The sequence below is a fragment of the Haemaphysalis longicornis genome, unplaced genomic scaffold (genome assembly GCF_048455015.1).
Source record: "Haemaphysalis longicornis isolate Haplotype H1 unplaced genomic scaffold, Haemaphysalis longicornis Haplotype H1 scaffold_1, whole genome shotgun sequence".
Lineage (NCBI taxonomy): Eukaryota > Metazoa > Arthropoda > Arachnida > Ixodida > Ixodidae > Haemaphysalis > Haemaphysalis longicornis.
Genome location: NW_027526203.1, coordinates 207,139,662 through 207,151,925, shown reverse-complemented (window position 1 = coordinate 207,151,925; position 12,264 = coordinate 207,139,662). Strand labels below are relative to the sequence as shown.

The window sequence follows — 12,264 nt, the reverse complement described above, 5'->3', positions numbered from 1 at the left end:
AGGGAGTAGCGTGTGACAACCTAGACGATATCTGCAAGTATTGAGCTCGGTACATGCGGCTTACAATACAGGAAAACTTTTTTTCTGCACGTCCCCCCCCCCCCCCCCTCATAATCAGACTGTTCACGCGCCATTAAAAGAAAAGACGGGTGCGCTCGATTTGTGTTGCGATTGTGTTCTGTATTATACGACGTGGTTGTGCATTATTTTTGTACGCAGATATAATCTAGCAATGAGTGGTCAATAGTGCGGTTATTGTGTTGCAAAAGTTTTTTCTCGCTGCATTTTGTTTATGTGAACAAGATTTCTCGGAAGTGTATGGTTGGGTCAACGCTTCCTTTCAGAGTTTGCGTTAACTGGCCCAAAAGGCAGGCGTTGAATCATACCTGTGCGTGCTTTCTTTTAAATTTTAGGTTCCCGTTTACTGTGTCTCTGAACTGAAACGAATTTTTTGAATGTGTAAAGAACATTCCCGTCTCGAGGTGAGCCCAAGAAATAAGTATAAATTGAGTGGAACTTTCAAGTTCTTTCCTTCTCCCGCCGAGGTGTGCGCGAAAAAAAATATGTATACTAATTAGAACTTTCGAAGTTATTCTTGCGTAATCAATTATTGTGTACCTAAATGTGCATCTTGAACGTTTTTTTTTCCTATTCTGCAATGTTGCATGCCTAAATTTGCATGTCATATTTTTGCTTAGAGTCCAACAGAGTGTACATAAAATGTATGTGCATTATATTTTGTGTAGTGCATGTGTTTTCGTGACTTCGAATCAAAGATGTCTTCATATGAATTTTGAATAAAAGAAAAGCGAAAAGAATGTTTGTGTAACGCTCCAATTATTATCACCACAAAGACAACAATTCGACACCAGAAAACATACTATTACCAACATGTTTTCTTCGTTCAATTGTTAAACACGTTACTGCACACACATACCAAACGACGGGCGGCGGCCATTCCGAGGCATCGCCGCCGCTCGTCCAACTTTCGCGCCTGGTGCCATTGCCGAGCGGCCCATGAGCAGCGACCGGCGGCAGGCGCGGAAGTTGGGCGAGCGTCGGTTGCTGCGGCCGGCGCGCGGCGGCCCGGACCGGCTGCCGCGGAAAAATGACGTCATCAGCGTCCGCGACGTCACCAACCTCCTTTCCCCCTCGCCACTCGTTGCCATGACGATAAATGCAACGTTTTTCAGACGCCACGTACAACTAGGGGAGGATTTGGCGCTGTTGGCGCGAATTGCGCGGGACCACGGTGGATGCTAGAGAGGCCGCCCCGTGGTCGAGACTCAGAGCATCCCCCTCGCCGACGGCCTTGGCAACCTCGTCAGCCGGGGTGCGAACCTCGTCCCTGTTCAAGGGCACGCCCGTCAGCGTCACACGCCTCACACCACCGGTCTCCCTCTCTTCGCACTCGACCTTGGCGACCTCCACGACGCCCCTCACGACTGCCCTGGCACCCCTGTAGATGAGGACCGAGGGACGAACCACGAGCGACGTCATCCTAGGAAGGGGGGCGGCTGTTTTACGTGGTCGCCTACTAGCGGCTTCATCCGAGTCTTGGGCTACAGCCCTGGCCGCACAGCGCACGTAGCTCTAGGGACGACTCTTGTGGTACCGCTTGAGTTGTTCTGAGAGAAGTGGCGCTCCTTTGGTGTCGTCATCGTATTTTGCGGCAATGCAATGGGCAATCCTTGTCTCTTCCCTTCTGGATGATTCGTTCGAAGACCGCGGGAAGACCTCCGGACGAGGGGCGGATGAAGGTCACCAACCACCTGGCTGATGTGCTCTCCTTGAGCTTCAGCTTAGCGTCGAAACGGACCATGTCGCCAATGGTGAAGATGTCAGTGAGGTCTTCGACGGTCTTCTGCATGGAGCGTTCCACGACGGCCAGCCGGAAGTAGGCCGCAGGTGTCGGGTGGGGGCCGAGGCGGATGAAGCCGTAGTCGGACCTGAGCCGGTCGATGACTCCGTCGTGGCCCGCCAGGACACGCGGCAAGTCCTCGGCGCAGTCCCGCTCTCTGCAAGTTACGTGTGCTCGATTCAAGTACGAGGTAGTGACGGGGAGAGAGAGGGGGGAGCGGATGAGAAGGAATGAGGATGAAGAGAGGGAGGGAGAAAATCTTTATTGAGCATTAATTTGGCAGTGATTCAGCAGCGCAAGTGACCATGCGCTGCCTGGGCTACTACGGCCCTAGCTGCAGGTCGCAAGCAAGAATTTGTACTCGGGTCGACAGTCGGACAGCGGTCTCTCTAACAAATGGGCTGGAAGGTCTAGGTGTTTTAGGGTTCCAGGTTCCTGACAGAATTTGCATAACACTGAATACATGTGGGAAGAGTAATTGCTTACGCACTCGGTGGGAAAAAGTGCCTGCTTGATTTTGTCTGCGTTTGCTCGGGTTTCCGTTAAAAACCTGTGAGGATCGGGCAAGGTCTGTCTCATGGTAAAATACTAGTGGGTTGTTTCTTGGTAATTGAGAAAAGGTACTATCCTAACGACGTTGCTAATACGGTATCAACGCCGCTTTGAAACCTGTTTGTATGAATTGTGCAGTCGGTATATCGAAATACCTGTTGTTATATCGAACTAGAGTGTTGTGGAGGTTGTACACACTTGCAGGGCTTGGGTGAGGCCCATCATGGAACGCCCTTGACTTGGTGAAAGGCCAGGACCCTCCACCTGGCCTTCACCTTTTTGCGCCCTTTCTGCTCTTCGTCAAAGCGGACCAGGTCACCGAGCTTGAAAGAGTCCGTCACAAACCTCCCCGGACGACCCAGGAACTTGCACGAGAGGACATTGTGGAACTTGCTCTTATGGGTCGTGTCCTCCCGCAGGTCGAAATGACATAGACACAGACGCACGAACGTCTGATGGACGCGGTTTTAACAATCTCAGTTGGTTCTTATACACTGTATGGTGTTGAGACCGGGCAGGGGCACCCGATCCGAGCTCCGTGGCCTCCGACATACGAGGGGTAGCGTGTATGATGCGAGCGGCCAGCCGCTGTTGCAGCCGTGAAGAAGTCCAGAAGCCGTAGGCTAACGTAACTGTTTACTTCATGGCGAGAGGTGAGCCGAAGCCAAAGAACAATGCCCCGACGGGCGAGGTTACAGTACAGGACTCCAGCAGAGTGACAGCATCGATTCGCTGCTCTAACAGGAATGAATTACAGCGCTTGGGCTGCTTCTATTTATACCCAAAAGCGGTAATGGTCAAAACGCCAACAAGTAGCAACACGCCACGAACGTCACAGACACACACAACGCTCTTTCCAGAGTTCGTTAGTCGTCGGTAGCCTCGGCGCAAGTTGAGTCCGAGAGAGGGGAGAGAGGAGGACTCCGTTGCGATCAACGGGGCCTCTGTGTCCTTGAAGAGCGTTGAGACGAGCCTCGCCGGCAGCCGCCGAAGTTTCGAAATGCGCCGAAAGCGAAGCGTCTCGTCTGACTCGGCTTGTCTAAACTTGTCACCGACGTGGTGGCGCCTGACGGCAGAAAGGCGCACGCAGTGGCTTCGCCGCACAGCCGAAGAGTGATGCGGGGAAGTACGGCGGCGCTGGCCGATTCGTAACAGCTTCTCCGCCGGGAGTCCGAGATACCGATGGAGGGTCTTCAACCGTTGTCCGGGGGGATGCTTTCGAAGTGAAGTGCTCGGCAGACGCTCGACTCCAGGCCTTGGCTGTACGTGCTGGAGCGTCACCGGGCGGGTCACTGGACGAGTAGTGGCTCCCCAAGAACGTCTCTGGCTTGGCCAGGCAAGCAACAGAACAACACAGGAAGACACAACCGCATCGCCGGCAAGTGCGAAGACAAATCCACACTGAAGATCTACCAGGCTTTTAGTTGCGATAAAATACGCTAATAACTAACAACACTAGGTATATTTTTGCCCAGCAGTACTTTGGGCCAGCGAACAAACTTGAAAGTTGACATTTCGCGTGATTAGAAATGTCCCACACACAATAAAATGCAATCGTAAAGGGCGAAACCTGCTCCAGGAAAAACAATGAAATTGAGAAAGTCAGGCGTCTACAGGCCACTTCTCGCGCTGAGAGCCGCGATTTGAGCTCTCGTCATTGCTCCGAGCTTTCCCCAATTTGTACCGCACTTTAGGTGCGACCGTTCTCTGAACGCTGCTGCGACCGCGTGAGAGGACACCGGCCGTTCTTCTCGACAACATTCGAGCGCGCGGAAGAGCTAGCGGGATTTTCCACCGTTCATATATACGTTAGGCACGCACTGCTTCTAGGCGGCGTTCCCTTGGCGCTATGCGAGCTCACGGCTTTACCCCTTGGCGTGCGCGCACTAAAACACGCGACACAAGTACGCGCGGAAGTTTTTGCTATCTCCTCGTTGCTCGCCTTTTTATGAACGCGATCGGCAGGCGAACATCGGAACGCGTTTTCGTTTTCTCCTCTAGGCTGGTCGGTTCCCAACTTCGGCTCAGCCACAGGCGACACCGGAACCTCAACTAGCTCAGCCGATGTTGGCCTATCGTCGGGAGCATCAGATGGGAGTGAAACAGGCACGGCGAGATCTTTAGACACCTCGTAACGTCCAACAGACCCTATCTCGTCATCCCTCGCGTTTTCAGCAACAGCCTCAGCACGCGAAGATTGAAGCGTGTTCCCGTTCTTTCTCACTGTCAGGACTACACAACATTCAAGCTGCCCTGTTTCAAAAAACGGTTCAGCCGCCCCAGAAACCTGAATCTCTACGAGCTCGGCTGGCCGTTGCTCGAGGTCAGCTACCTGAGCTGGTGGCAGAACGGAGTCGGCTTGCTCAGTGGCGAGGTCGTCATGACTAGAGGCCGGATTTTTAGGCACTAAAAAAGCACGTTTTAGGCGCCAAAAATAGGCGGCAAAAACAACGTTTTAGGCACTAAAAAGAATAAAATAGGCGCAATAAATTTTTAGATAAATGCTGATAATTTCAAGTGAAGACGTGAGCGAACTGTAAGCACGACAGGAAATCCAAAAATGTCATTGCTATGAGGCCACAATGGTAGTAACAGTTCAATTCAATTCAATTCAATTCAATTCTTTATTTTTCTTTCATAACAAATTCTATACATTGACCATAGACGTGGAATTGCCCCGTAATACCTCTGGGCTAATCCGTTCCGGAATCTTCTGTTTCGGCGTCTTCCGTTTCGGCATGGCTGAAAAGGCCAGCGGAGAAAGCCAGACCATGCACGTCGAAAGACCGGACCAGAAGGGACGGGTGCCTCCTATTGGTCGGGTCCAATCACCTAGAGCCAATTTCTCCCCTGGTGGTGAACCTTTCAACTAGTAAATTACAAACGTGGCCTCCGCGATCGGCTACCGGCGGCGGCTACCAACGGCGCTACCAACGGCGCCGATCGGCTACCAACTGCGCGCCGCCGGCAGCAAATCGCGGAGGCCACGTTACAAACAAGATAAGGGCGTGTACGTCACAGTGTTTTTAGATGCAACGCATCTCTTGCTCAGGGCTATAGCCGCGTTTACATGAATGCGACAAGTGGCGCATCGCATCGCATCGCATCAATTTTCTAGCGCATCGCATCCATGTAAACGGGGCTAATGCGCCAGGAAAGCGCGTGGCATTAATGCGCCAGACAGGGGTTGATTGAGACGCGTAAGTCGACTTTCGAAGTGCATGTAAACGCGAGAGCATCGCATTGGGAATTATGCCGGCAAGAAAAGTAAGCCCTGCAAACGCAGCTTTGCATTTAAAAACGTCTAAATCGAGTGTGAGACGCCAGAAAATGCGAGCCGTGAAAAAAGAACAAGAACCAGCCGTGCCGGAAGCTTTGGAAGCGCCAAAAACGCTGCTTTACCTTCGATGTGCGACACCGTATGGCGCCACCATCGCACCAGGGGGAATGCGGTACATGTAAACGCTAGCGCATCGCATTATTCGTGATGCGCTAGGAAATGTGACGCGCTGCTATCGCATTTTGTCGCATTCATGTAAACGCGGCTTATGTCACTCCTGCGTCTGTCCGGCGGCGGCGTCCGTCTCTCCTCCACTCTCATGTCCTCTCTCTGATAGCGAACGCTCTCGCCTAACAGCGGCAGCGGCGGCGGCGGCGTCGGCGGCGTCGGCACAGGTGCGTCTTTCCTCCACTCTCCTCCTCTCCGCTCTCCGATAGCGAACGCGGTCTCAGTCGACGGTCGTCCGTGCTCCGTTTGCACTCTCTCGCAGTACTCGATGATTGCTTGATGCGACGGTTCCTTTAGAGAATCAACCCAATGGAAACACCAATGGAACCACCCAGATGCGTTGCATTACACCAGGGTTCCCGCGAGGGGAGGTGGGCGTAATTGTTCCCCATCACTTTCGTTGCCGCTGACGGTATCATAGTTCCCCTGGGGAGTAGAGTTGTGCGTCCACCGCCAAGTCCTGCGGGAAAGCCACCCGTAAAGCATGCAGATGCCGCCGCTCCAGTTGCACCGGTGGAAAAGGAGGGGGGGGGGGGGATTGTTAAAAAGAGGACCAGGTTCAAACCCATAGAATTTAGAACAGTAAATATTTCCACGTAGAATGAATAAAGGTATCAAATTGCACTCGAAAGCGAAACTTGACGCTACATAGTGCTGATTTAGGCGCCAATTTGAGAAAAAAGGCATTTATAGGCATTTATCGGAGTTTAGGCACCAACACCCAAAATAGGCATTTATAGGCACTATAAAACCACCATAAAAGCCATCATTGACCTCAAATTTGTGCTCATATATCGAAATGGGGCGATAGGAACGCAAGGAAAAAAATAGGCATTTGCCTAAAATCCGGTCTCTAGTCATGACTCCCAACTGAACCGGGCAAACCGTTTTCTGCCTCGACTGCAGGCTTTCCCACCACGTCGCTCGTTTCTGCACTACCGTCCGAAGGAACAACCTCCGTTTCAGCGGACTCGTGCGGCCTTTCGGTAACCTCATCGTTTACGCATTTCTGCGAAACGTCGCTATCTCGCGAAATGTTCACGTTCAAGTCGGTAGCCGTTCCCATGGCCTCCGGCGAATTTGAACCGTCCAAACACTCCGCCGAGATCTCCAAAACAATAGCCGACACAGTGGACACGCACTGCCCTCTGCCGCCTCTGCCGACAGTCTGAGCTAATGAGCCGTCGTAATCTCTCTGAGCAACCTTGCCGCGCTGCTGGGCCGCAACGGTCGCCTCCGACTCGCGCTCCCGAGCGTCTGCTACTGGCAGCGCTGGTACGGTGCTTTCCTCGCAAACGAGGTCTTTTTCTAGCAGCAATTCTAACTCGGGCTTCACTTGCTGCTCGAGATGAATTTCGTGCTCTATTTTCTTTTTCTCCCGTTGGAGTCTCTCTCCCTCGAGCTCCTTTCTTTCCTGTTCAAGGCGCTCGAGCTCAAGGTCGTACCATCGCATCTTTTCCTCGTGCTGTCGTTCTCTTTCGTCGCATTCCTGCTGTCGTTTCTGCCTCTCGAGCTCCTGAGCCAACACCTTTCCTCGCGTTCCTGCTCTCGTTTCTGCTTCTGCCTTTCCAACTCCTCACGCTGGCGCTCAGCCTCAGCCTCTGCCTCGGCGGCCTGACGTTTCTCGGTCTCCCTGCCATTGATCAGCTCAATGCATTCCGACAGGTCCTCATCGTCAGCCCCGACAGCGAGTATAGCCCGTATCAGCTCTCGCTTTCTCAGCGCGTCCATAACATCCAAGCGCAACTCTTTTGCAAGCTCCAACAACTGCGGTTTTTTCAACGCCTTCAAATTCATGGCCGGTCTAGAGTACTGCTTTCCCACTGCTCCAAAAATGTTTTGCGCGAATAACCCACGCGACAAAAACACACGCCCTACCAGCTATCCTCAGAAGCCTGGTAAATCTCAGTGAAGAAAAGTCCCGCACTCACCATTGACCACCGTGAGTTCTGCGAAGTCCGAAGCCGCCTTGACGTCCGTGGTGTTGGGTCTCGCACCGCTGCCTCCAGGTGTTACGAATTTGCCATCCGACCGCTGCCACCCAGTTGTTGCGACCGAGTGGGGGTACCCGATCCGAGCTCCGTGGCCTCCGACATACGAGTGGTAGCGTGTATGATGCGAGCGGCCAGCCGCTGTTGCAGCCGTGAAGAAGTCCAGAAGCCGTAGGCTAACGTAACTGTTTACTTCATAGCGAGAGGTGAGCCGAAGCCAAAGAACAATGCCCCGACGGGCGAGGTTACAGTACAGGACTCCAGCAGAGTGACAGCATCGACTCGCTGCTCTAACAGGAATGAATTACAGCGCTTGGGCTGCTGCTATTTATACCCAAAAGCGGTAACGGTCAAAACGCCAACAAGTAGCAACACGCCACGAACGTCACAGACACACACAACGCTCTTTCCAGAGTTCGTTAGTCGTCGGTAGCCTCGGCGCACGTTGAGTCTGAGAGAGGGGAGAGAGGAAGACTCCATTGCAATCGACGAGGCCCCTGTGTCCTTGAAGAGCGTTGAGACGAGCCTCGCCGGCAGCCGCCGAAGTTTCGAAATGCGCCGAAAGCGAAGCGTCTCGTCTGACTCGGCTTGTCTAAACTTGTCACCGACATGGTGGCGCCTGACGGCAGAAAGGCGCACGCAGTGGCTTCGCCGCACAGCCGAGGAGTGATGCGGGAAAGTACGGCGGCGCTGGCCGATTCGTAACAATGGCCACAAAACTCTTCTACGGGACTCAGGACGGTGCTGTGGCCGGTGTGTACGAGAGAGCACAAACTATGGAACGTGTTGTGACAGGAAGCAAAGGAGGAATACTTTTATAGTACAGACAGACAGGCACGCACACACACAGAGAGAGAGAGAGAGAGAGAGAGAGAGAGAGAGAGAAATCATTGGCCTGCTACTTCCGACTGTGGCAGTTTTAAAACCGGTACCACATGCCACATCCCTCTTGTTTACGATAGCTGAAACGTTCACTGCCAAGTTGGGCTACAACGTCCCTACTACTGACCACAACATCCTGCAACAACTGCAAAATTTGAGATTCGTAGCGGTACGTACAAGCATTCCTCGAATGCAAATCTCGCGTTCACTTTTGGGTTAACCCAAAAACAGTCCGGTCACAGACGAACCACCTTCGCGCGCCAAAAAGGTCAATAGAAAGTGGAGAGTTTTAGCATAGCGTTACCGTGTTTAGGTTACCGTTTACCGTGTTTGCGGGAGTCCACTGCGCAGCGCGAGAGTTACCGCGAACTGAAGCAAAACAGCGCGAAAAAACGAAGGACGAGGGAGAACATAAGGTACACACGGGCGTTTTTGCTTTTCACCTCCATCAGAAAAGCGGCCGCCGCGTCCTGCGTTCAGCTTCATGTACGGTAGTTTCTAATTCAATTACCCTTTTCCGCGTAGTTTTTATAACTACTGCGCCGTCTTACCTCGACCAAAAACGACCCAAAGAGTTTGTGAAAGCAGTGCCTTTATAAGTGCTTTCATCTCCACGCGGCAATAGGACAGTTTTTCTGAATCTCGTTGGTGCAAGGTCCCGTTAACGAGCTTCCGATGTAGAGTTCCTATGCTCAACTTTTATATTCTGCCGGGCTGGTCCCACCTCATCTCGCCTTTCTGTACTCTGTAGTGCATACGAGCATTAGATCACCAAAGATGAAAGTTCGGTTTGCAGTTCTTACGCTCAGTTCATCTGTGACAAACGCACTCGATGATGATGATGATGATGGTTAGAGTTTTTTGGCGGAAGGCCAGCTGGGGCAAAGAGCGCCAAACAGAAGTATCTAAAATAAAATAGTAGCTACTGAAGCTAAAATAACAATAAAATCAATTAACGGCAGTGGTGATGGCTGGTGTATAGGGCCAGATATGATTATGCGTGATAGGAGATGAGGTTTAAAAACTTCACGTCTGACAAGTACTCAAACACACGTTTCACGGAAAACATGGCATCGTCACCTAGAAACAGCGATGGATGTAGTGGGATATGTTGTCTGTAGAGTTCTCTGAAGTGTTTGTGACGTGTTGTGCGAAGTGCCTTGCATGTGATTAGTATGTGCACTACGGATAGGGCCTCTCCGCACCTGCTGCACTGGGGTCTAGAAGATCCTGTCAGCAGATACGAGTGCGTTGCATGGGTGTGCCCTATCCGCAGCCTACCCAAGGCGACTTCCGTGTGTCTGTTGTGTGAGTCAGATGTGTACCGTCCCAAGTGCGGCTTTATTACATGTAGTTTGTTGTCTGTCTGTTCATTCCAGTGTGTTTGCCATGTTCTGCGCAGGTGTTGTCTTATGTGTGGCTTGAGGTCTGTGTAGGGTACCGTTGTAATGTCCACAGTGTTCCTGAGTGCAGCAGCACCGGCCCTCTCGTCTGCCAACTCATTCCCAGAGATCCCTGCGTGTCCTGGGACCCAGCAGAGGACCAGCTCATGCTTTTGTGCATACACGGACATGATAGTGCAGAATACAAGATTAACTATGTGGTTTTTGGGGGGTGTATGCGATGACAGTGCGCAAACAACACTCAAAGAATCTGTATATATGATGGAATTGGGAATGTGATTTTCAAGGATGTGTCGTACAATCAGTAAAATTCCATACGCTTCTGCTGAAAAAATTGATGTGTGCATGTTCATGGTTCTGGCTGCATTGAAATTAGGACCATGAGCAGCGCACGACACCATACTGGAGGTTTTAGAAGCGTCACTATAAAATTCTGCACATGTGTATTTAAACTGCAAAGACAGAAAGTGCTGCAGTATTGCAGCTCGTGGTACATGATTTTTGTCAAGTCTCATAAAAGAAAGGTCGCACGACACAGGGCGAACTTGCCAAGGCGGTAAACTGTTAGAAAAGGATGACCTGTACACATCTAAAAACGAAGCACTGAAATCCGAGGCTCGCTCTCTCACTCTAAGTGAAAAGGGCAGAGGAATGGATGGGCGATTTGCAAAGAGCAGAGATGTTGATGTATCGTTAAAGACAGTATAAAAAGGATGATTATTCAGTGATGAAATTTTAAAAGCATATAGCAAGTCCATGTACGTTCGTTGGTTCTCAAGGCTCCACTTATCACACTCGACATACAAACTCTCGACAGGGCTAGTGCGAAAAGCACCCGAGGCGAGACGAAGCCCCAAGTGTAGCACTGGGTCAAGCATTCGCAATGCTGTTTTAGTCGCCGACCCATATACCACACTGCCATAGTCTAAACGAGACCCAACCAAAGCAGTATAGAGCCGTAGTAGGAGTTCTTTGTCGGAACCATAATTGATGGGAGAGAACCCTAAGTATATTCATTGTTTTCAGACATTTATGTTTAAGTTCCTTGATGTGTGGAATGAATGTGAGTTTCTGGTCAAACACAACACCTAAGAACTTGTGCTCCTTGTTCACAGGAAGCGACACGCCATTAAGAGTAATGTCTGGGTCCATATGGACCCCGCGCTTCCTGGAGAACACAACGCAGGAGCTTTTTACAGGATTTAATTTAAAACCATTCTTGTCTGCCCAGCCGGCAGGTTTCTTTACACCAAGCTGGACTTGACGTTCGCAGATTGACAGATTGCATGATTTATAGGATATCTGCACGTCATCTACATACATGGAATAAGAGATTGTAGGTGGCAGTGCCTTACTAAGAGAGTTCATTTTTACTATGAAGAGAGTGCAGCTCAACACGCCACCCTGTGGCACGCCATTTTCTTGCACGTAAACGTTTGAGAGTGCACAACCAACTCTTACTCGAAACGTTCTGTCTGACAAGTAACTAACAAGAGTGTTTAACATGTTACCCGATACACCGAATGACTTGAGGTCCCTAAGGATCCCATAACGCCAAGCGGTGTCGTATGCCTTTTCAAGGTCGAAAAAGACAGTTAAACAATACTGCTTATGCGCGAAGGCATCCTTGATATACGAGTCAAGAGCTACCAGTTGATCGTTCGTCGATCGCCCCACCCTAAAGCCTGCCTGGCAGCTCTCGAGAAGACCGTTGTACTCGAGGAAGTACACGAGCCTGCGATTTACCATCTTCTCGAAGAGCTTGCACAGGCAGCTCGTCAGGGCTATAGGACGGTAGCTTGAGGGGGACGACGGGTCCTTTCCCTCCTTCAGGAAAGCTACAACTATAGCCTCCTTCCAAGAGTTTGGAATGTGCCCCGAAAGCCAAATCTTGTTATAGAGGTGTAAGAGTGTTAGAAGTGTGTCTGCGTGCAGGTGTTGTATCATTGTGTATGTGATGTTGTGTGGGCCTGGAGCTGAGGGTTTACACGTGCTTAGAGCAGCCCTCAGCTCATGTAGTGAAAACAGGGAGTTGTAAGAAGTCTGTGATTTGTTGCTGTCGCGTAG

General features: G+C 51.1%; 1 pseudogene; it reads right to left on the bottom strand.

Moving 5' to 3' along the window:
• Positions 1–12,264, bottom strand: part of LOC144156828 (uncharacterized) — a 38,337-nt pseudogene that overhangs the window by 1,907 nt on the left and 24,166 nt on the right.